Source organism: Euprymna scolopes, chromosome 15, assembly GCF_053919585.1.
Source record: "Euprymna scolopes isolate OS-2025 chromosome 15, ASM5391958v1, whole genome shotgun sequence".
NCBI classification, from domain to species: Eukaryota; Metazoa; Mollusca; class Cephalopoda; order Sepiida; family Sepiolidae; genus Euprymna; species Euprymna scolopes.
Genome location: NC_136496.1, coordinates 86,756,240 through 86,782,527, shown reverse-complemented (window position 1 = coordinate 86,782,527; position 26,288 = coordinate 86,756,240). Strand labels below are relative to the sequence as shown.

The window sequence follows — 26,288 nt, the reverse complement described above, 5'->3', positions numbered from 1 at the left end:
TATATATATATATATATATATATATATATATATATATATATATATATATATATATATATATATATATTAAGTAATGTGATTGATAATTTTAAATTTAAAAATCAAATTTTAATTAAATTAAAAATCCGTTTCATAAGAAGGAACAACAACAAAATCAAGTATCTGTACGATCGTTTCGGAAAACAATGCTTTTTATTGTGGTATACATCAAGTTATGTACAATAATTATATATAGTTTTTTGATAAGCAAGGTCTCCTCATCAGCAAATTTTGAAGGGTTTTTATTGAATTTAAAAGACAGCATAAATAAACCTATATATATGATTACTTAATCACATAAATTAATATTCGAAAATATAATTTTATGCGTAAGTTTTCAGTATTTACTTAAACAGTGCTCAATACATAGGTAGAGCTAGGTAGTAAGTTATATATATATATATATATATATATATATATATATATATATATATATATATATATATCCAGAGGAAATCTCGAAATAAAGATGAAACGTTGATGAACACATAACTCGGTTTGTTCTTTTTTATTTCTTTATTTTGTCGGAATACTATTTCCATTATTCTCATCACACGCACACACACACACACACACACACACACACACACACACACACACACACACACACACACACACACACACACACACACACACACGCATATATGCATATATATATGTGTGTATATATATGTATATATATATTTATATATATATATATTTATATATATATTATATATTTATATATATTTATATATACATATACATACATATATATATACACTGATGATTGCAAAAGCACGAAACAATACTGTTTGTAAGTATAAATAATTATTATTTATAATTTATATAAATATATATATATATACACGTATGTCTATATATGTATATATGTGTGCGTGTGTGTGTGCATGCAGAATATATGATATATGTATAAATATATATACAGATGGAGAGAGAGAGAGAGTGAGCGATAGATAGATAGATAGATAGATAGATAGATAGATAGATATTATTACTTCGATCACAGAACCATGTCTAACTTCATATGAAGGTTTTGTTCGAAACAGTTATATACTTTTGTGGCTGTAATGCATCGATTTTTGAAACTGAATAAACACCCATAATTATATTTAATATAAAATGAGTTATTAAAGATAGAAAACCCCATGGAAACGCACAAAATAAATATTGACCCCCTTTCCCCCAATTTCCACATCACGAAAATGCATTTAAAGAAAACGATACCCAATAAGTGGCGGAACAAACTTATTGTTAATATAATTATCATTTCATATAACGTGTATAACTTGTAGTGTACATTTTTTGTCAAATTACAAACGCACATGCTCGCCTCCCCCCCCCCTCTCTTAGGCATTCACACACACACACACACACACACACACACACACACACACACACACACACACACACACACACACACACACACACTATAAACAATTATACGATATAAATTCACATTAAATCCTCTGCACAATCCCGCCGGTGTTTGCTCAGGGATGTACTTAGCGATCTCTTTTTGTATTGTGTTCTGGTGTTCTGTAATCCTGAACATACTACCTCCAAATTGTGTACTAAATGAACAAGTATCACTATCACATTTTCCGAGTTCTATATTGTATAACTATCGTAAGATTGTTGAATTTTTATTTTTATTTTTTTATTAGCGCTTAATTTCTTTCTTTTTTCTTCGCTCCTTGAACGTTTTTATTATAAGAAAGGAGTTGTTTGCCCTTTGTTTACATTTTTTTCTTCGCCCACATTTTTAGGACTCATTTACTTTTTTATTTTTATTTTTTTAAAATATTAATTAATAATTACTACGTTCATAAAAGTAAGTCATCTATATACATGCACGTTTCAGAGTTTCAGTATAGCTAGACTTTTATTGACAAGGAAAGTTTCATGCATTCCTTAATTAGTTTAGTAGCTTATGTCTATTGTTAACGGCTAAAAAAACAAACAATAAATAAATAAATAAATGATAAAAAAAAGCAACAAATATTTGACATTAAACACGTTTAAAAATAACTTTATAATAATAATCACACAAAGTATAGTTTGCTTATTTTTTGATAAAGGAAAGCAGATGGTTAAAGTTGAACTTTTCCAAAAAAAAAACTTCGTAAATAAAATTTTCTAAAAGTAAAAAAAAAAAAAAAAAGTAGAAAGAAAATTACACTTAAAATATATTAAGATTCTAAAATAAATATATCGGTTATTCCCAACCAGTACCTGGTATCTCCACTAGTATTGTATATATTTATTTATATAAACACGCATCCGCGCTGCTGCATCTGCTGGGAAATATACACAGTTTCTTTGCATGGATTTATGCGCGCACACAAATATTCAGCATATATAAAATGCATACATTCGCAGTTGTTGGATCCTTTAAGAGATCGATATGATTTAGAACAATTATCGATCGAATACGGCAATTATAGTGATTTTATAGTGATTGGTTAACGATGGGAATCTTTTGACAGGTGCAGGACTGCAGGAGTGCTTTCATTTTCATAGGCTGCCCGTATCGCTTACTTGTAGAATATCCCACCCTGATAATTTCTCCAAGAGTCACGGAATTGCTGAATATAAAAGTGAGCGCGTGCGTGAGAGAGGGAGAGAGAGAGAGAGAGAGAGAGAGAGAGAGAGAGAGAGAGAGAGAGAGAGAGAGAGAGAGAGAGAGAGGAAGGGGGATAGATCGGAAGAGGCATCACTTTTGAATGGATAAAACGCAACAAATATTAATATATACATATAAATATATAAACATATATATATATACACTTATGTGTATAAAAATGAATACTGTCAGTGATTATGACTTGTGAGCGTTTGTGAGCAATTTGTATTTTTTTTTTCAATTTACAGCGCAAAAATTAAGTAAGAAAAAAAAAAAATACAAGCAAGAAAAACAAAAAAAAACAAAACAAAAAAAAGCAAAAAACAAAAAGCAAAAACAAAACACAAACAATAACAAAACAAACAAACGAGGATATTATTACAATTTGGAGAAAAACTTACCGGTTCTACTAACAAAGAAAAAGGTAAGTTTTTTTTCCCCGCACAAATCTTGTAAATAGGGAATTACCATTATTTGCAGAAATGAAGTTACCCACTTTCGACATGTCCCCCGTCCTCTACCGAGTGTGTCTAAGTACTATTGTGATCCCCCAAAGGGATAGTTTGTTGCGTTGTAAAAGATTTATTGGTTTTGTTATATATATATATATATATATATATATATATATATATATATATATATATATATATATATATATATATATATATATATATATATATATATATATAAATGGAATTTAATGGCATTTATGTTTAGGTCAGATTTACACACATATATATATATATATATATATATATATATATATATATATATATATATATATATATATATATATATATATATATATATATATATATAAATGGAATTTAATGGCATTTATGTTTAGGTCAGATTTACACACACACATATATATATATATATATATATATATATATATATATATATAAATGGAATTTAATGGCATTTATGTTTAGGTCAGATTTACACATATATATATATATATATATATATATATATATATATATATATATATATATATATATATATATATATATATATATATGTGTAAATCTGACCTAAACATAAATGCCATTAAATTCCATTTTTTTTTTTGAAAATCGTTATGGTCTTCGAGTTGAAAAAAATGATTTTCATTATATACCACTAGCAGGTCACCTGGCATTGCCCGGTCGTAAAATAAGCTGAAACATGATATTTTAATTAATGCCGTTTTTGTATTTATTATTATATTATATTGGATCCAATATATAGTAATTATTTAAAAAGTTGGGTTTGTATTACTATACACATAGATTCGAAAAAGTTGTCAAAAAACAAATATATAACAAATAAATCTTATCAAGGGCAAGATAAGTTACTTTTCTACCTAACTGGATATATTTTTCGTGTTTTTATTCAATGTAACATGTTTATTCAGCTCAAAAAACATACAGTGTTTACCGATTTATTGAAAAATTCAAAATGGCGCCCGACTCTCTCTGTAACACGGTAAGTTCAGGGAAAAGTGTTATAAATGATAAACTAGACAAAATACTATTAAAAAAAAACACCGAATATATGTCAACCTATACCACCGTAATATATATTAAACGAGTTTCTAACAGTATTTTGTCTAGTTTTATATTTATAGCACCTTTTCCCAAACTTACCGTGTTAAAGGGAGAGTCGGGCGCCATTTTGAATTTTCCAATATATCGGTAAACACAGTATGTTTTTCGAGCTGAATAAACATGTTACATTAAATAAAAACACTGAAAACATATCCAGTTAGGTAGAAAAGTAACCTATCTTGCCTTTGATAACATTTATTTGTTATATATTTGTTTTTTGACAAGTTTTTCGAATCTATGTGTACAGTAATACAAACCCAAAAAGTTTATATATATATATATATATATATATATATATATATATATATATATATATATATATATATGAATCGTGCGCCACCACTGAGAATCGAAACCAAAATGTTTAACTTATAATTTACTTTTTCCTTTGACGTTGAAGCCTGAGCTATGAAGACATGTTTGCTACAGGGCAAAAAATTTTGCCCGGCTAAAACCCAAATATAAAGTTTCGCATAAGTTCGAATACCCTATATATTAAGTTTCATGTCGAGTTGAAAAATGATTGTCATTATATACAATATATGAATGTAAAAGGTTGGTCAATTCTGTCGAAAAAAAAAATTTCTCCACTTGTGTTAGTCCATATGTTAGCTTGTTTAAACGCTATCAGTTAACGCATCCTCTAATTTATAGTAAACACCAATACGTATTTATTTGTATACTAGCAGGGGTGTCCGGCCTTGTCGGGTCGCAAAATACGCTTAAATATATTTTAATTCATGCAGATTTCGTATTTTTTATTACAGAGCCAATTCTCTTTATTGAATATTACATTGTATTTAATATAGAGCAGTTATTTCAAAAGTTAAAAAAATAAAAATGATTTGGGTGTCATTAACTAGAATCGAAACCAAAACATTCAGCGTGCTAACCGCATTCTCTACTGTTTGAGCTACCGGCAGATAGATAGGAAAGATTTAAAATTAAACCACTTCAAGTCATGCATGAATTTGCATATACACAAAAGTAATAGAAATATGTCGGCAAGTTAAAATGAAGATTTTGCATTTCAACTTGCCGACATATTTCTGTACGCGTGATTCATCCATCCAAACAAAGATTTTATTCAATTTAAACAATCCTTGGTGTATGATTACTATTTCCTGTTAATTACAGTGTTATGTGATCAGTAGTTTAAGAGTTTATCGGTTAAATATTTACACATACATGGATCTACTGTTTTATTTATATAGATTACATTTCGGACAGTGCGCACCCCATCTTCTTAATGTGATTTTCTTTTTTTGTTTTCTCATATTTAATGTTATGATAATAAGACAGAGAGTCCGCTAGTCGCATCGAAAATTGGAAGAGAAGCTGCAGATACCTTTATAGTTTTCCATTGCACCATATTGAATTCAATATGGCGTAATGAACAAATATAAAGGTAGCTACAGCTTCTTTCCAATTTTCGGATTTTCACCATGTCAAATAACATTTCAATTCCTTTTGACGGATTGATTGTTGTTATTTCTTCTGATGAGTTAAGGGCATAATAGATTCACTGATTGATATAATAATTAAGTGATTGATTTTACGCTACGGAACAGATACTGTTAAGAATTGTATAAGTCAACTGAATTAAAGGAATAAATTATAAGATGGTTAACATCATGAATTTTAGAATATAACTTGTCATTTATTCTCTCTCTCTCTCTCTCTCTCTCTCTCTCTCTCTCTCTCTATATATATATATATATATATATATATATATATATATATATATATATAGTAAAACTGGATTCATATATGTAGAATTCCATAGAACTACTGTACACCAATTTGACCGAAATACTAAATAATATATTAAAAAATTGAAAAAAAAAAAATTGTCCCATCAAACAAAACATTTCGTGGTATCTAATATATTTGTCTAAATACACGCATAAAAATACGCACCCGTGAACATACACGTGCGTACACACACACACACACACACACACACACACACACACACACACACACACACACACACACACACACACACACACACACACACACACACACACACACACACACACACACACACACGCACATACATATATATTAGTTTAAATACGTTTAAATATGATATTTTCATTTATGCAGATTTCGTATTTATCATTAAGCCAGTTCTTTATTAATGATTATATTTACCGAATGCATAATAGTGATTTCAAAAGCTAAAAAAAAAATATTACCTGGTTGCTATCAGCTAGAATGGGAACCAAAATATTCCGCTAAAACCTGTCCAAAAGCACAGATATATATCAAAACGGAGAGCAGGATTTTAAGTCGACTTACGTCTGCAAAGTTTAAAATTTTCCATTTTGACTTCTTAACAGACGCTTTTTTAGCACCTAAAAACTAAATCAAATTTTTTCTGTAGGTCAGAATCCTCTATATATCAAATATTTAGTCTGTAAGAATCAATAAAGTTTGATATCGACGGTTACACGCGTGCACACACACATGCATACACAGAGACAAAGATCAATTATATATATATATATATATATATATATATATATATATATATATATATATATATATATATATACACGCACACACACACATACACACATGACACACACACATACACGCATATATATATATATATATATATATATATATGTGTGTGTGTGTGTGTGTGTGTGTGTGTGTGTATAAGTAAAAGTTAAAGTAACTGAACTAAAACAATTCAAACGTAATTCTGGCTTCAATTAATTGCTATTCGTTTTTTTTACCCAATTATCCAGGAAAGAGTTCAAAGTTGCAATTAAACTTTAGCTTAATGATTAGTAGTTCATATCAATCATACATTAAAAGTGTATATTTCAAACGTTGAACACATTTTGAATACGAGTTCAAAAAGTTGAAATACGTTGAGAGAATAACTAGTCAACATTGTCACTTTCCATATATGCAAGTTTCGGATATGCATATAAATTTGATGAAGAAAACGATTTACATTCTGTATCTTTATTACTTGCTTGTAATGTTACTAATAATGATCATCTTTAGAAACGAGCGCGTATGGAATGTGACTAAATGACATTGTTGGATATTTATTCCCGGAGCATGGTTTAAAATATTTGAAATCATAATTGTTTTCAACTTCACACAGACACACACAGACACACACAGACACACACAGACACAGACACACACAGACACAGACACACACAGACACACACAGACACACACACAGACACACACACACACACATTTGTTATCAAGTAAGATCTTTGACTTACTTGTTCTTTCATCAAATACTTTTGCATGCAAAATCCGATCCCGCATTTTGCTAATTCCTACCTTCTGATGAGAAGGAAAGTATTTCTTTGAAACTCCGCGGATTAAGGACAATCCACTTATCTAGTGTTTCCTTTTCAGATTAAATATGTTTTTAACTCATTTCAAAGTGTTTTTTTTTAACATATTTTATTAACTGTTTGCTCGTATTATAAGCTCTATATCCTATTTGGTTTTATCGAGCTTTTACTTCTGGCTGAGATAACTTTTTAAATATTAATTCTTGAATATTTATAATATACTTTAATTTTACCATCTTGGATCATTTTGGTAAATTTAATTGTAATTTTTATTATATATATATATGCTAAAAGATTAAGGACCTATCGCGGTGTATCTGGAGAAAGATCCACGTGCCTATCCCCAGTGACTTAGTCCACAATACATGGCACCGTAGAAAACCTACTATTGATTTTATAGAATTATTTTGATAAATAACGGCTTGAATAAAAGTTTAAAATGCAAAAGTCGTGTATTATGTGTGTTTCATTTGTGCTCTGAACAGAAACATTCATATTGGACCCGCCCATATGAAAAATCTGCTGCTGATTTTATATGTCGTGTCTTTCTGCTTGTGTGGTAATAACATTTTTTCAAATGCAATTGTGATGTTTGGCTGTATCAGGTATTAACTTTGGTACAAAATCGCCTGGTCATTTTTTCATTAGATTTTTTTGATTATCGATTATCGATACTTATCGAAGATATTCTGACACGATACCTATTTATGAACACTGCCAGATACATAAAGTACATTTGTGTGAAATTTCATAAAAATCGGCCCATATGGAACGAACTTTCACATACAGGCACACACAGACAAAGTTATATATATATATATATATATATATATATATATATATATATATATATATATATATATGTCGCCACACTGGACTTGCTAATGTTTCGAACTGGTCGTCCTGGTCAGTCCTCGTCAGATGACTTAAGAAATGATATCTTTCTGACAAGCACTTAGATTTTAATTGACCATCCGAAATATTAGCATGTCCAGTATCGCGACCATGTAAATTTGTTCATATTAAAAAATATCTTGCTCTTCATTTATTGAACACTCTTGAATAACTATAACCTGGAAAATCCTGCCTTGACAGAGTTCAAAATAGACTTCGTAGCCTGGTGGGGGATATCCTTTTCTCTTCCCTGCAACCTCTTTGTCACAAAAGAGATGTTGCGAGTTTGTCTCTGCTTTATCGTTATTTTCATGGCAGGTGCTCGGCTGAGCTCCATTCTATGGTCCCCCATCGCCAAACTTTCACAAGAAACACTCGTCTAGCAGAAAACACTATCACTAGTTTCCCCTACTCTTTATCTGTGCCTAAACATAAGCGTAGCCTAAGCGTAGATTCCATGAGCAACACTTCTTTCTTAGAACTGCACGCCAATGGAATTGTCTTCCGTTTTTTTCTGCTTTCCAGTTGACTACAATATGGTTGTCTTCAAGTCTAACGTAAACAAGTTTTTGATGAGCCGTTCCATATAAGTTAACAAATTTACCGAATCTCCATTACTAACGGTTACTTTATTGTCCAATTTCTACTGTACACTCTTTAACCCGTATCCTCGACTGGCCTCTTCGCCTTGATAAGTGGTGATGCATATATATATATATATATATATATATATATATATATATATAAATTCAAGGTTAATATTTTTTCAGAGGTAAATCAACCACTAGGTTAATGCAAGAGTGTTCAATACCGATGTAGGGAAAGATATACTTTTTATTTGTTTTACAAAAGCATTCATATGTCGCTGCACATTCATGAGTATGTTTTTGCCAGCTAGTTACATCTTCAGGTGCTATTGCTTAAACTTTTGTATAAGTTATTCATGTGTAAGTTGAACTGGCTGACGAGAGCCTAATATTTTTTTTTTTACCGTTAACTGTTCCCTTATATTAGGCTTGAAACCGACGGTAACAATGTTTCTCTAACCTTCTGTACAGTTTATATATATATATATATATATATATATATATATATATATATATATATATATATATATATATAATTGAGAAATTTTTGAAAACTTTAAATCGGAACTGGAGCACTACACACTTGAAACCACCGGACCAACACGTAAATTGTCGTCTCTTCGCCATAACACCAAAATGAAGAAAAAAAAAAAGAAATTCACGTTCGAAATGAATGTTTCTGTTTAAAACACAATCGCACCATGATACTTGACTTTTTAATTTTAAAATTAAATTCAAGCTATTATATATAAAAAATAATTTTATAAAGTCAGCAATGGGTTCTTTACAGTGGAATGTAGACTACAATGTATTGTGGACTAATTAGCTGCAGGGAAGCATGTGAAACTTCCTGCCGGTGCACCGCGATAGGTTCCCTACTAGAACAGGCAATCAATCGATTTGATTAAAAATTGAGCAATTTCACCGATTTCGATGACAATAAAAATATAGGAGTGTGAAACATTCATTGATCATCATTCAATCCTGGGCAACGTCGAGTCTTCCATGCTAGTAACATCTAAGATGTATATTCTTATATAAAATTCACATCTCTACGTGTACAATTTAGAAGGCCATGAAGTCATAATCCCTTTGAAACTTCAAATATATCCTATTTTTATGAAATTTAAATCATGTGTATAAAATATAAGGAAGACAATGGAAGTGACCCCGAATCTTGAAGTGCCCTCTTAACTTAAGTGAACTAAGAGCGGGGGCGGTAGTGTAAACTTTTTTCAAAACTGAAAATATATCCATTTTAACGAAATTTTTATCATATGTATAAAAAAAATTGGAGGGAGACAATGTTAGTATTTCTGAATCTCTACGATATCCTCTACTGACCAATTATCTAGGTGCTTCTACATGTTAGTGAACCATGAGAACGCCACTTAAAACTTGAAATATAAGGTTTGTGTAAAATTATGTCGTTTTTTACGTTCAACTTATATATTAAAACCGACAACTTAATGCATATATCCGATATATTTTACGAGTGTATTTTGAGAGTCGAATAACCTGTGTCAGTGTTATTTTGTGTGGAAACTGTTAAGTGACTGTGGTCTAATGGTTAACGACACGAATTGACGACCTGGATGTCCCAAGTTCGAATCCAATTTGTTGCACGAAAATTACTTACACTTAGCACGTTGTCAAACTTCTCGTGGTCCCTCCCAATGTCGTTTTAGAATAAATTCTGACGAGAAAAATATTAGAAAAACCAGTGCCAACAATAGAATCTTCGGATTCATAAGATATGATGATGCTGAGTTGAAAAGTATCGGACTAGAAACATCGAGTGTACGGTTTCGATTCTGGTAGCATTTCTTATGAAGACCTTTAACATATTTAGTAAATAATGCCTTTCGTCTCTTTGTCTGCCTCCTCCTTCTCTCTCTTTATCGTTCACTTCATGTCTAGATCTCTCTCTCTCTCTCTCTCTCTATATATATATATATATATATAAATTATGGACAAAATATGCTTCTTCAATTATCTTTAAAGTTTTATTTATGCAAATTCTTTAATTTATGAAGCTCGATGAAACTGTAGAGCATATATAAATAAATGACAAAATATCTGTATTTCAAATTTCAACATTTTAACGTTAAAAGAAATAAGCGGTAAAATGGACGACATCTTGAAATTTGTGTGTATATATATATATATATATATATATATATATATATATATATATATGTGTGTGTGTGTGTGTGTGTGTGTGTGTGTGTGTGTGCTTATAGCGTGTGTGGGTGTTCTGTCTGTCTTTGCGTTTCCTATAGAAAGAAAGGCTAGAGAATCTATATAAAATCTAAAAATGTATTCTCATAACAAAATCACTGGAGACATCGATGGAAGTGATTCCAAATCTCAGAGCGCATTGTAAGGCCGTATGATCGCACAATCTATTTAAAACTTCAAATATATACTGTTTTCTATGAAATGCAAATTAAATATATAACACTAGCATGGGTGCCCGGCGTTGCCCAGGTGTTTGGAGGTGTGTGTTGAGCAAAAAAAAAAAAAAAAAAAGTGGTAGTAGGAAGGCAGGGTCGAATCCGTACCGCGAAGGAGGAAAAGAACGGGAAAAACGTGACGTCTTTGCTGTTACGATCACCGCCAAACCGGAAGTGACGTAGATTTAAAAGGCTAAACAATCGAAAAAAGGGGATGACTTTCGAAAATATCGGCGAAAGAAAAAGCGACCTCTCTCTGTAGGAAAATGTCAAGTTGAGGGCGAGGAAATTTATGTTTTTAGCCAATTTTTCGGGATTTGTCGTCTGAAGGGTCGAGCTTAAAAACGATACTGCTCTTGTGAAAATCCGTCGCCTCTGTCGAAAGTTTTACGCAGACATGCAAACATGTATGCATAAATTTATATATTTGTAGCTCAAATTTTCGACCCAAACCGATTAAAAAACTTCTCTGAATACCCTTTATGTAAAATTTCAAATGTTTAGAACTGAAATTGTCTGAGTTATTCTGTAGAGACCGCAGATGTCAATTTTTAAAAAAATTTGACCCCCATCATGACCCCTTAACATTTATTGTTTTAGGCTCAAATTAAGTTATTAAGTTAGATCCATGTACAAGGAACCTATATCTAAAATTTCAAGTGTTTAGACCCAAAATTGGCAAGAGTTTGGTAGAGTTCTCAAAGGTCAAATCGTTGAACTTTGACCCCTTAACAGCCAAATTTCTGGACGAAAACTGATTACAAAAATTTTCCCAAATCTTACTACATATATATATATATATATATATATATATATATATATATATATATATATATATATATATATATATATATATATATATCACGTTGTTGATTGCTTTCATGAGCTCACATGTAGCGTAATAGATCAGCCCTGGAAAAGAGCTTCAGATCAGAAACCACACATGATCATATTAAAATGTGTTTGAGGCGTGCAACACTGCTCGTTTTCGCAAAGGAAAGAAGGACTACTCCAGTCACTTTACCTCAAATCGTCCGCAGTCGCCATACAAACGCTTTCGCCAAACCAATCGTCCTGGTATACTCCAGCGGTTTAATAACTTAATATTCCTTTACACGTAATCTCAAAATATTCTCCCAAATTCCAAAAGATTCAATAATATGCTGATTTATCCCGGGAAATTCTGATTACTATTTTCGGATTAGGCTATAAATCGAGTTTTAATCATCAGTTTGACCATTTATAGATCACTATTTAACGATTAATTTGACTATAAGTAGAGATTTCAACATTAGCTGGACTATAAATCGAGTTTTAACGATCACTTTGACTATAAAGTGAATTTTCGCGATCACCCTGACTATAAATTGAGTATCGAGTTTTAAGCATCACTTTGTTTATAAATTGAGTTTGAACATTCATTTAGATTAAAAATTTGTCGATCACTTTGATTATACATTAAGTTTTGACGATCTTTTGAACCGACTTTTAACGATCACTTGTATTATAAATTGATTTTTAACGATCACTCGTATTATAAATTGATTTTTAACGATCACTTGTATTATAAATTGATTTTAAACGATCACTTGTATTATAAATTGATTTTAAACGATCACGTGTATTATAAATTGATTTTTAACGATCACATGTATTATAAATTGATTTTTAACGGTGCCATTATTTCCTTCGCATCGTTATCTCGAATTTATAGTTAATATGTAGGTTAGCGAAAGACGTTTTCTTTTTTGTTTTGGCTGATTTTTTTTTATGATAAAGCGTCACATACCCGCAACTTTTAATTTACTAAATATTCGAGCGTGCTTTGCTTTTTATCTTGAGAGAATGACTTACGCATAATATGAATCCCAAATTTACTGTACACACGATTGCATTCTGAACCACATTTCGCACACCGCGTAACTCGCACACTGCACACATCTTGAATGTATCATGTGCGTGTGATAACATAATGCTTTGAGCGAGGATCCAAGTTGCTTTATGGACAACTTCTGATGCGAGCACTGTTGCATATATATATATATATATATATATATATATATATATATATATATATATATATGAATATATATACATGTTTCGCTGTATATATATATATATATATATATATATATATATATATATATATATATGAATATATATACATGTTTCGCTGTATATATATATATATATATATATATATATATATATATATATATATATATATATATATATATATATATATATATAAAATAAAGTTCGCACTTGTCATTTTTTCAAAAACCAAAAATTCAAGCTAAATATGAAAGTAAAATATGAACAGGTAAAATTATAGAGGAACAAAAGGCGAATCAAATGAGGTATGAATTGTTTAAACAGTTACATTAAATTTAACTTTTGCTGTTTCTGAAAAAAGTGACAAGTGCGGACTTTCTTTTTGGCGGCACTATATGTATGGTGACACTGTTCCCCAAGATCAGGTAGACGACATTTTTATATCTTTATATTATTTGCCCGTGACAGTTATCGAGGTATGAGTCGTCTTGCGTGGCTAAAGCTCTTGATGAACCCGTGCACTAAGTTATCCAGGCTTAAGATCCGGATATGGCACAATGGATATGATCATTTCTACTCATCAAATTCAGAAGAAAAGCATCTAACAATGATAGAAGTCTGTGGACCTAGCAAACAGGGTGACATTCTTGTAGCGATTTCATTTTCTATTTATCTTTTTAGACTAACAGGGCTACCTGGCGTTGCCCGGGATCATAAGAAGCAAAACAGAAGAGATGAAAATTGTTTGTAACATATTTGTATCTTAAAAGTTATATCTTTTTTCCCCTCCTCCTGTTACTCTCACTTGTTTTAATGCATTGAAAAACAACGAGAAATCTATCTGAGCTTTTTGTTTTAAAGCTATTGCTTTTGGGCAATACCGAGCTTACGAGGTGGGGGGTGCAATAAGTAATGCACCTGACCTACTTCCATAGCAGTAGAGCAACGAAACTTCGCGAAATTATTAGACTTTCTCTACATAGGAACTACCCAGAGTTATGCATTTCTCCCACATCGTTTGATGCAGCTCTGGAGACCGTTTTTGTAGAACACCCCAGGTTGGTCTTCCAACCACGACGTGACTTCAGAAATCAAGGCTGCATCATCTGGGAAACGCTTTCCTTTCAAAAACAACTTCATGGCTGGGAAGAGGTGAAAGACAGAGGGTGCAAGGTCAGGAGAGTAGGGAGGATGGGGAGAATTTCATAACCACACGCCCGTGCTTCTGATCTGGCGACATGCGAGTTGTGAACCGGAACGTTGTTCTGCAGGAGGAGGGTACCTTTGCTGATCTTGCCCGCCTCTTGATTTTCATAGCTTCCCTTAATTTCCTCAAAAGTGAAACATAATAGGCTCCTGTAATTGTGATACCCTTTGCCAGGAAATCTGTCATCACTATTCCGTCCTGGTCCAAGAAGACTGTGGGTATGACCTTGCCAGTGGAGGGCTGCACCCTTGCCTTCTTTGGATATGGTGAGTCCAAGTGCTTCCACTGCATTGACTGGGCTTTGGTCTCTGGATCATAGTGATAGACCCAGGTTTCATCCTGTGTAATCAGTCTTTTGAAGAACTTTGACTCATCTTCTTGGCACATCTCCAAATTCATCCTCGAGCACTCGACGCGTTCTCGCTTCTGAAATGGTGTGAGCAACCTGGGAATCCATCTGGCAGACACCTTATGCATATGCAAATGGTCATGAATGATAGTTTCCACAGACCCTGTACTAATCTTGGCATCTTGAGTTATTTGGCGAATAGTAATGCGCCGATCTTCCAAAATGGCAACCTCAAATGTCATATGATGCCAGCGATCTTCCAAAATGGCAGCCTCAAATGTCATATGATGCGTTTTATAAGGTCATGTGATGGGGCATTATCAGCATAAGTTTCTTTCATTTCATCAAATGTCTTCTTAGGTGTGCGTCCTTTCAAATACAAACACCGGATCACTGCTCGACATTCAGCAGACTCCATTTCACACCTGACTCAGTTCAAACACCCGTAAAACAGACACCACAATTAGTTCAGAGCCGTAAAGATATAAATCATTGCACATGCAAAATTTCAGCTAGATCAGACAACTGGAAGTGGGTCAGGGGCATTACTTATTGCACACACGTCGTACACACACACCTGTTACATTTAGGGTAATGAGCACCAACAGATTTAGCCTATACCACTTACCAAGAACTATACTGTTCTATCTAGCGTATTGACCAGTTTTAAAATCCCTTACTAATTACATACATGCTCTATCTAGGTATTTCAGAAACACCAATCGAGAGATTTTTTAGGATTCTAACCGTCATTTTAAGCGCAATTGTTCGGATCTATATTGCACTTGGTTCACTGACTATATTCACTAGATATTTAAAAAAAATTTTTTTGTATGAGTCCTGTTATTCCTATGATTACTGGAATGATATAGGTCCTTAAGATTCCAGTTTATTTCTGTGTCGTACATAAGACCTCGTTATTTAGTTATCTTTTCCCTCTCTGCTTTGTTTAAGCCAGTATCACTAGGGATACCGACTCCTTATCTTCTATCAGATTTACTTTTTTTGTTTCATTTTACTTCAGCAAAAATTCTCAGAAATCAAGTGACCCCCTAACTAGAGCTAACACTTAATCTCTATATGAGATACATAGGTATTCGAATGTTCCATTGAAGTTCTCTTTACCTTTCAAACACTGAATTAATAAAGAAGTTGAGAACATAATTTTCCTCTCCCCTATTCACCATTTATTAAGGCCCAAAGGTCATTCGAGAATAAGGGTTAAATAATGTTCAGTAGTCAATGGGACAATATCATAGTAATCGTAAGTAGTGGAAATGTAGTAAATTGGATTACTTAAGGGGAACGGCTCATCAAGAATTTGTTTATGTTGGACTTGAAGACAACCATGTTGTAGTCAGCTGGAAAGCAAGAAAACGGAAGACAGGTGTGTAGTTCTAAGAAAGAAGCTTTGTTCATAGAATCTACGTTTAGGTTTTGGCATAGATAAAGAGTGGGGGAAATTATTGATAGTGGTTTTGGCTAGACGATTGTTTCTCGTGAAAGCTTGGCCAGGGGGTCAGAGATTGGAGCTCAGACGAGCACTTTCCATGAAAATAACGATAAAGCAGAGACTGACTCGGAACGTCTCTTCTGTGAGAAAGAGGTCGCAGGGAAGAGAAAAGGGGCATCCCCTACTATGAAGTCAATTTTGAACTCTGTCAAGGAAGGATAAAGTCCATCTAGCATCTCCTGCTTAGATGTGGCAACAATACTCCATGACCATTTTAATATGTTATAGCATACATTTCTTTTGGTCTAATAACAGAATTTCGAACGGAACCCTTTATTTACTTCATGGGGAGGTAGCATGCTCTCTTTTCGTCAATCATGACTGAATAGAGTTCAAATTATTCGCAATTGTATTTTTCTCTCGCCCACACGGAGAATTGAACCTTAAACCTTCAGGAGAATATCACTTTTTCAACTGATTTTTCCAAGTACTCTAATAACTGCGCCACGCTCCTGGAAGTTGAAGGTTCAATTCTCAATGGAGGCGACAGAAAAATACAATTACGAATTACTTAGGATCTCTATCCAGTCATAGCTTACGAAACGAGAACATGCTACCTCCATAAAGTAAATAAAACGTTCAGTTCGAATTCCGTCCAAATTCTCGAGTTCGACAGAAACATTCCCGAGTTCGACAATATACATCTGAAGAAGGTCGGAGGTTACATCGATGAAAACGTTATGAAAATGACACGATGAGAACAGTAGTCCGTACTAATAATTCTCCAAAATTCAGAAAAGTTAGACTCAATTAACATTGATTAATCAACCTTTTCTTCCTGTTCGAGTTTTCCTCTGACTTGAAACATTATCTTTCATTTAACCATTCTTTTTACACTGACTTGAAATCAAATTCAGTTGGGAGCAACGAGATTTGTTTATATTATTTTTCACATAACTTAAAACGGACAATTGGCAGTTTTACGGTCGTTTTGGAATCGCGAATTTCGCATTTTTTATTAGGTCAGTGAGGAAATAATATCGACCTTTGATCTCTCGTTTCAAGTGCCCATAAATCAACTGAAACTTAACTATATCAAAACCATTGCAATGCAACATATTTCTTTACACACACTCACCTTTAATTATTTTATGTATACACATAAAACATTATATAGATACATAATATATTATTTATCGATCCTAAGTACTTACTTCAATAGTGCTCAATGCATGAATAGAGCTAGGTAGAAAGTTATAAAATATGTTTATGGCAATCAAACTAAAGAGAGAGAGGCTTCGATTAAATTACATTAAGAGGTTTAATTTTAATAAATATATTTCATAACTTACATATTACTATATTATCATATTATTATATTACTATCTTATTATATACTATATTATTATATTATTATATTTGCAGGGTGTTTAAAAATGTATACATGTGCTCACACTTCATTTATTTATGGACGTAGAGTGAAATGGAATTCCTTCAAATACAGAAGACAAATGTAATTGAAGAATAATGTTCGCAAATGTTCAAATTGATGTCCACGCTGATAATAGATAAAGTGTGAGTACATTTTTATGACACCCTATATATATATATATATATATATATATATATATATATATATATATATATATATATATATATATATATATATAAGTGAACGGATCTGTCTGTATGTCTGTGTGTCTGTACATTTCCCTACACAATAACTCTGTCAATTTTTAGTCTACAGACTCGAAATTTGATATACAGGGTAATGAGATTTGGAAAAATCTTTCTAATCCATTTTCGGCCAGAAATTTGGCTGTTAAGGTGTCAAAGTTCAACGATTTTACCTTTGAGAACTCTACCAAACTCCTCCGCCAATTTTGGGTATAAACAATTGAAATTTTAGATATAGGTTCCTTGGACATGGATTTAACTTAATAACTTGATTTAAGCCCAAAACAATAAATGTAAAGGTGTCATAATAGGTTTCAAAGTTAAAAAAAAATTCACCTTTGCGGTCTCTACCAAATTACTCAGACAATTTCTGGTCTAAGCTGTTTAATCGGTTTGGGTCGAAAATTTCAGGTATCAATATATAAATGTATGTATGTATGTTCGCATGTCTGCTTAAAAATTTCGACCGAGGCGACGGATTTTCACAAGATCAGTAACGTTTTGAAGCTCGACCCTTCAGACGAAAAATTGGATAACGCATTCATTTTTTCATCCTCAACTGGGCACTTTTCTACAGGGGGGGGGGCGCTTTTTTCGCCGATATTTTCGAAAGTCATGCCCCTTCTCGATTGTCTAACCTTAATTAAAACCTACGTCACTCCCGGTTTGACGGTGGCTGTAACAACAAAGACGTTACGTTCTTTTCCTCCTTTACCGGGTTGGTTCGAGCCTGCCTTCCTACTACCACTTTTTTTTCTCACGATACACCTCCAAACACCCAGGCAACGCCGGGATCAAATGCTAGTATATCTATAAAAGTGAAAGTGTCTGTCTGTCTGTGTATGTGTATGTCTGTGTACATTTCCCTACGCAATAACTCTGGCAATTTCAATCTACAGACTCGAAATTTGATATACAGGGTAATGAGATTTGGGGAAATCTTTGTAATCGGTTTTCGGTCAGAAATTTCGGTGTTAATGGGTCAAAGTTCAACGATTTGACCTTTGAGAACTCTACCAAACTCCTGCCAATTTTGGGTCTAAACACTTGAAATTTTAGATATAGGTTCCTTGGACACGGATCTAACTTAATAACTTGATTTGAGCCCAAAACAATAAATATTAAGCGGTCATAATAGGGGTGAAAGTTTAAAAAATTTTACCTCTGTGGTCGCTACCAAACTATTCAGACAATTTCTGGCCTAAACATTTGAAATTTTACATAAAGGTTATTCAGAGATAGGGCAAGCTTTTTAATCGGTTTGGGTCGAAAATTTGAGTTACGAATATATCAATGTATGTATGTATGTTTGCATGTCTGCCTAAACTTTCGACAGAGGCAACGGATTTTCACAAGAGCAGTATCATTCTGAAGCTCGACCTTTCAGACGACAAATATCGAAAAATTGGCTATAAACATTAATTTCTTCACCCTCAACTGGACACTTTTTTACAGGGAGGGGTCGCTTTTTTCGCCGATATTTTCGAAAGTCATCCCCTTTTTTCGATTGTTTAGCCTTAATTTCAACCTACGTCACTTCCGGTTTAGCGGTGGTCGTTTCGAGCCTGTCTTCCTACTACCACTTTGTTTTTTGCTTAACACACACCTCCAAACACGCGGGCAACCATGCTAGTATATATATATATATATATATATATATATATATATGAGTGAATCGCCCTTATTTTTTATGTGACGTATTTATGTTTATTATTAAATATTATCACGTGCATAAAAGTATACCTATGGACATGCACGTTTCTAGCTTTAAGCTGTCGCCAGTATAGGTTAGGATCGAACTCATGACACTAGTATTTCCAGTCTAATACTGTACGAAAGTGCCATGACAGATCACCACTTGAATGCACGATTTTTATTGCTTTTAAATTAAAGATTTGTTGTTGGCGATTTTTTAGCGATATTAACCACTTCGAAACGTTGTTATTTTCATTTTTTTCTCGTTACCCTAGCGTTTTTTTTTTTTTTTTTATTTTTTTTATTTTTTTATTTTTTTTTAAGAGCTATAAGCTCTTCTTGATAGCGGAAAAAATGGTGGTGGGTACGTTTGGGATGATCTTCGTACTATTATGTTTTTCTTTTTACTTTGTAATTATTAATTCTGAACAACCTCAAACAAGGCAAAGTGCCACTCACATATAAGGGGCTACTATTTGGCACAAAATTTGCAGGGATATATGTTTGTTTACTTTACATTGGAACTTCTGCATGTCAATAAAGTTGGGGAAGCAGGGACTCGAGAGGGAATTCCAAAGGGATCTTTATAATGTAGGGGTGGGATTTTGCTACTTATCGGATTAGTCAGGGTATCTATGTCAAGCGAGTATAAGAACAAGTGTTCGTCGGAGCACCTTCCATTAAAATACTTGTAAAATGGACAGAGCGATGCAACATTTCGTCCATGTGACAGACGATGGATTTTCTTTGACAGTGTGGGACCTATTAGGTTGGCCACTTTTTTGAACCACGTTGGGAGAGAAAGTTTAATTAAGTATTGCTAGCATAATCTAAATCAGAGATTTTCAGATTTATTGCCGATGTCCAATTTGATAAATATATAGAAGTTCAATGACAGATGAATGTTCTTGAAAGTACGTTTCAAATAATGTGCTCTGCACAACGACGACTCAAAGCTAAAAACTAATTATACTAGCCGTAATCTATGACAGGCCGCATCAAAGATAGAATCTAGTTTATCAAGGGCGGTTCAAAGTTCTATTCTATGACAATGTGGATCAAAGAACGGCTCAAAGCTCTAATTTATCAAGAACGATTCCAAGCTATAAGGTACTCTGTGCATGGACTGTTCAAATAAATAATCTCGTCTATGACAGAGGGTATCAAAGATATAATCTAGTTCATAAAAGGATAGCTCAGTTATACTTTAGTAAAAACGACAGCTATACGCTAAATTATAATATAGTTCTTGCAAGGATAAATCAAAGTTAGAATATATTTTATACAAAGATGGCTCAAACTATAAACCAACAAGGACAATTCAAACTATCATTTACTCAACGCACAGGCGATTAGAAACTACAATATGCTTTCTGGCCTTACATGGTATTCACATCTCCAAACCACTAATAATACACATGAACACTAATAATTAGGGCTATGACAACAGCATATTCTTTTCATTGTGTTTACTCTCGGGTGTGTATCCGTTGATATCCTATATGCTTTTATATAGAGTGATGTGGTTCTCGATTGTTTAAGAGTGTCTAACTGTGTCGGATATATACTCGAGAGTCAAAACAATGATAACAATATTCTGTTGTCATAGCCCTAATAATAATACACATGAACGCTAATAATACATATGTCCCAAAATAAGCCATCAATTTCGATACTAATTTATATTTTAAAATAGATGGTTAATTTTGGGACACCCTGTATAGATAACTTTAGATTTCCCTATTTCACACACACACACACACACACACACACACACACACACACACACACACACACACACACACACACACACACACACACACACACACTTGCTCTCGTTCCGCCGACCATGACCGGATGGACCAATTAGTAAACCCTGAAAAGAATATGAGAGTCTGCTATTTTCCTCTGTATAACTGTATGACTGTATGACTGTATAACTGTATAACTGACCTAATCACATCCAACGGGTATCCATTTTTGGAGAGGGTGTCAGTAATTATTTTTAATACCTCATCCAATTTTGATTTTCAGTAGATCATAAGAGCACGATGTGTTAGGGTCCAAATTAAATTTATCTTACGTTTTCGGGGGCAAAATGAATCCCAACGTTTTGGGCCCGATAATGGCGAATATTTTCGTGCTCTCTGGACCCATCAAACCATTGATATATTTTCGCTATGTGGATGACACATTTTGCCTCTTCGATAACCAAACAGAGGCAAATAATTTTTTCTCCTTACTTAATAAGATGCATCCCGCGTTACAGTACACTTATGAAGGAGAGTCTAATTCGTCCATAGCTTTCCTTGATGTATTGGTAACCAAACACCCTCCAGTTACCTTACATCAATATACAGTAAACCTACGTTCACGGGATTGTATACACGTTGGGATTCACTTTGCCCCCGAAAACGTAAGATAAATTTAATTTAGACCCTAACACATCGTGTCCTTATAATCTACTCCAAATCAAAATTAGATGAGGAATTAAAAATAATTACTGACACCCTCTCCAAAAATGGATACCCATTAGATGTGATTAGGTCAGTTATACAGAGGAAAATAGCAGAGTCCTCTGTAATAAAATTCAAACTGTCAATAAATGCCCAGTATATCTGCGTTTACCTTGGCTGGGGGCAGTAAGTGAGAAATGTGCAAAGCAAATCAGCTCAACAGTGCAAAATTATTATTTTGCTTCAAATGTACGTGTTGTGTTCTCTACGAGAACTTTAATGCCATCCTCTTGAAAAAAAAGTGTTCTACCACCCCCCATCATTATCATAATATAATTTACAATTTTGAATGTAGTTGCAGTGCCAACTATGTGTGTCGAACAACATTAAGATTGGACGGAAGAGTCCAAAAACACGTACTACCAAAATCAGAAATGAGACATACCAAACAACAGACATAATTGCCAATACATACGGGTCTTCAATTACTGACCACCTTATAAGAAACCCGTCTTGTGCAACGAACTTTAGAACAAATTCTTTTACAATCTTGAGTCGTGCTCACCCATTATTTAATTTAAAGATCTTGGAGACTGTTCACGTTCGGTTGAGAAGGCCTTCCCTCTGCAAGCAGGCTGAATGCCTATTAGGTTTGAGCGTGATTAGTCTCTAGGATGTTCGAGTAATATAACGTCGTATTTCAATTGTTTTCCCTGTTTTTTTCTCATACATAACATAGCGCAACGTTATTTTTTTCTGTACATAATTTCGATTCTCATTCGTGTCTTTCTTTTTTTTTTCACTCAAATCCCTCGATACAGCTTTGATAAAGCGAGGGCGAAACCGGTCAGCTGACTCCCTCATTTTCTTTTTCCCCCTTTTATTCTCTTCACCCCTAAACTTTATTTTAAACGTTGACTTTATTTTAACGTTCTAATCATGAATTTTTGTCATCCTTTCATGATGTCATTATATATATATATATATATATATATATATATATATATATATATATATATATATATATACTCTTCTCTTCTGATGGGAAGCATTAAGCTTCGAAATACCATTGTCTAAAAGATATAATTATATAGTTCTCATGTATTTCCATATTGTCTTGTTGATCAAATAAATTTATTTAACTTTCAATTGTCATCTATTCTTTTCTTATATCATTTGCTCAAATCATCTGTGTAGAGCTTTCTATATCTTGATAGGTTATTGTATAAAGATATAAAGATAACTTTTATTTGTTACATTTATCACTCTTATATATATATATATATATATATATACATATCTAAAATCGAGTTTTATAATGATTAAGAAAAATATATGAGATTGACATATAGCGTGGGACAAGTAAGAAAACGACAACAACAACAAAAAAGGAAAGAATCAGATAAAAACTACTTTGTCTGCAAAGAGAGGGTCTCAAGAACATATAGATAGTTTCTAAAATTTTCCAATGAAAGGGAGAGTATGACCTGCTTAAGACGGAGAACAAGTCGACACTGAAGTTCAAGGCACAGGCACGATTATTTATCAAGTGCTCACAAATAGCCGAACCATAAATATTATGGTGCATATATGGTGCATAATTAGCATGTCGAATCTTAGATGGGACGTGCTGTTTCACACGAGAATCCAAAGTTAGTGATGTCCGTCCAACGTAGTGGATTTCACAAGCATATCCAAATAAATAAATAATAGAATTATTATGATGGGGAGGACATCTTTTCAGATAAAAGGTTACATGGGTCACGTGGAAAAACTACACGAAAACTTGACACAAAATAAAATTGTTGAACACCCAGTGAAATTTGTTTGGCCAATCGGTCACCAATGTTACCTAGCCAAAATAAGCAAAGGTAAACACGATAACTATCTAATGAAGTTTCTGTACTTTTAGAATTGGAAATTTTATTTTTTATAGTAGATTTTACGATATCCAATGGATAACCATTGTTACACAAGGTTTTAGTGATAAAGTTTCTCATCATCCAGATAGGACTTTGAACAAATCATTAGAGATCTATGTGTAAGGGTCTTAATGAAATTATTTTTCGTTTTTTAGGAGAAAAAGTGTTCCAGTGAGTATAAAGACCTGAAAACATAGGTTTACGATAAACAGAAGTGAAACATCAAAAAAAAAACAAAAAAACCTTACAAACAAGTATATCCAAAAATGCAAGACTAGTATTAACTTCTTTGTCAAGCGTAAAGTTAAAGGATAAATGAATATTATTAAGGGCCGCAAAAAAAAAAAAAAAAAAGCGTCCGGTTTTGTTACGTTGTCGAACAAGCAAAAAGTATCGTCAACGTAAGGAAAGTAAAGATCAAGTTTTGAAAACCAGATAATAAACCCTGTTCAACAAAACCCACAAACATATTTGCTAAAGCTGGTCAAAGTGGGAATTCATGGATATATATATATATATATATATATATATATATATATTGAAAAAGATGACGCCTTCTTTTTATCCCCTTCCTTCCTTATTTATCTGATAATAAAGTTCAACATAGCTATTATTTCTTCATCTAATAAAATTAATATATTAATCACCCCTCTTAACGCGTAGAGCGTTATGTATATTGATAGGTTTCCTTTAGTAACGACTATCCCGAGTATTTGGACGTGTGTGTTGAGCAAAAAAAAAAAAAGGGAAGTGGTAGTAGACAGGCAGTCACGAACCCGTGATCCTAAGGCGGAAAAAGAAAGTGAAAGAAAATCTGACGTCTTACCGCTACTCCATGACGCGTCTGAAAGTTCGTAACGTTAAAATTTGGAAAAGTAAACCGATACAAAGACTTGGAAAGCTGGCTCGCAAAAAATAGACCCCTCCTTGTATAAAACTGCCTATTTGCGGATGTGAGTATTAATGTTTTGGGCCAATTTTTCGATATTTTTCGTCTGAGACGGCAAGCTTCAAAATAATATCGATCTCGTGAAAATCCCTCGCCTCTGTCGAAGTTTTACATCCATCCATCCATCCATCCATCCATCCATCCATCCATACATACATACATACATACATACATACATACATACATACATACATATATACATACATACATGCATACATACATACGTTTAAACAGACAGGTGAGATTTATATTATAGATTAATTCTTTAATAGTTTCATTTACTCTTTCTCTCTCTCTCTTTATATATATATATATATATATATATATATATATATATATATATATTTATATATATATAACTATGCGTTTGTGTGTCTGCGTAAATCTGTGTACTTGGTTGTGTGCATTTAAACATTTTTGCAGTAGAAAACTTTATTATGACAATGAACAGACCATATTTATTTTTGCCAAGCATGATAATATAATAAAAGAAAGCAAATGCTAGCTAACCCGTTTTAACCTTTTTAATAGAGTCAAATCGAGATTGCATTAAAATAAACTAAAATAAAAATAACGTTACGAGAATTACAGCGAGGAGAAGGCGAAAAATCAAATAGAAACTACATTAAATCCGATAAGAGTTTCTCTTTGCTTACATAATTAGAAGCTTTACATATTTCTCTTATAGAGTGTGTTTTTTGGAAGTATCTATTAAAGCACTACTTCGCAATTATGTTTTAATATATATATATATATATATATATATATATATATATATATATATATAGTAAGTTATAAAATATATATGGCGATTAAGCTACACTGAATATTCCGCGTTTCAGTGTAGCTTAATCGTCATATATATTTTATAACTTACTAACTAGCTCTACCTATGTATTGAGCACTTTGAAGTAAATACTTAAAGTTTAAGCATAAATTTATACTTTCGTATATTAATTTTATGTGAGTAAATGAAGTAGTTATATATATATATAT

At 32.6% G+C, this 26,288-nt stretch overlaps 1 protein-coding gene across 2 annotated transcripts in view; it reads left to right on the top strand.

The window, feature by feature from the left end:
- LOC145293948 (norrin-like) overlaps nt 1-26,288 on the top strand; it is a 98,789-nt gene that overhangs the window by 511 nt on the left and 71,990 nt on the right. Inside the window, exon 1 of one of the 2 annotated variants that reach the window (XM_080140811.1) lies at nt 2,226-3,089. The exons of the other annotated variant lie outside the window; for it this stretch is intronic. The gene's annotated coding sequence lies outside the window, so the exon portion shown is untranslated. Of the gene's footprint in view, nt 1-2,225; nt 3,090-26,288 lie in introns of those variants that run through there. 2 annotated transcript variants of the gene reach the window in all.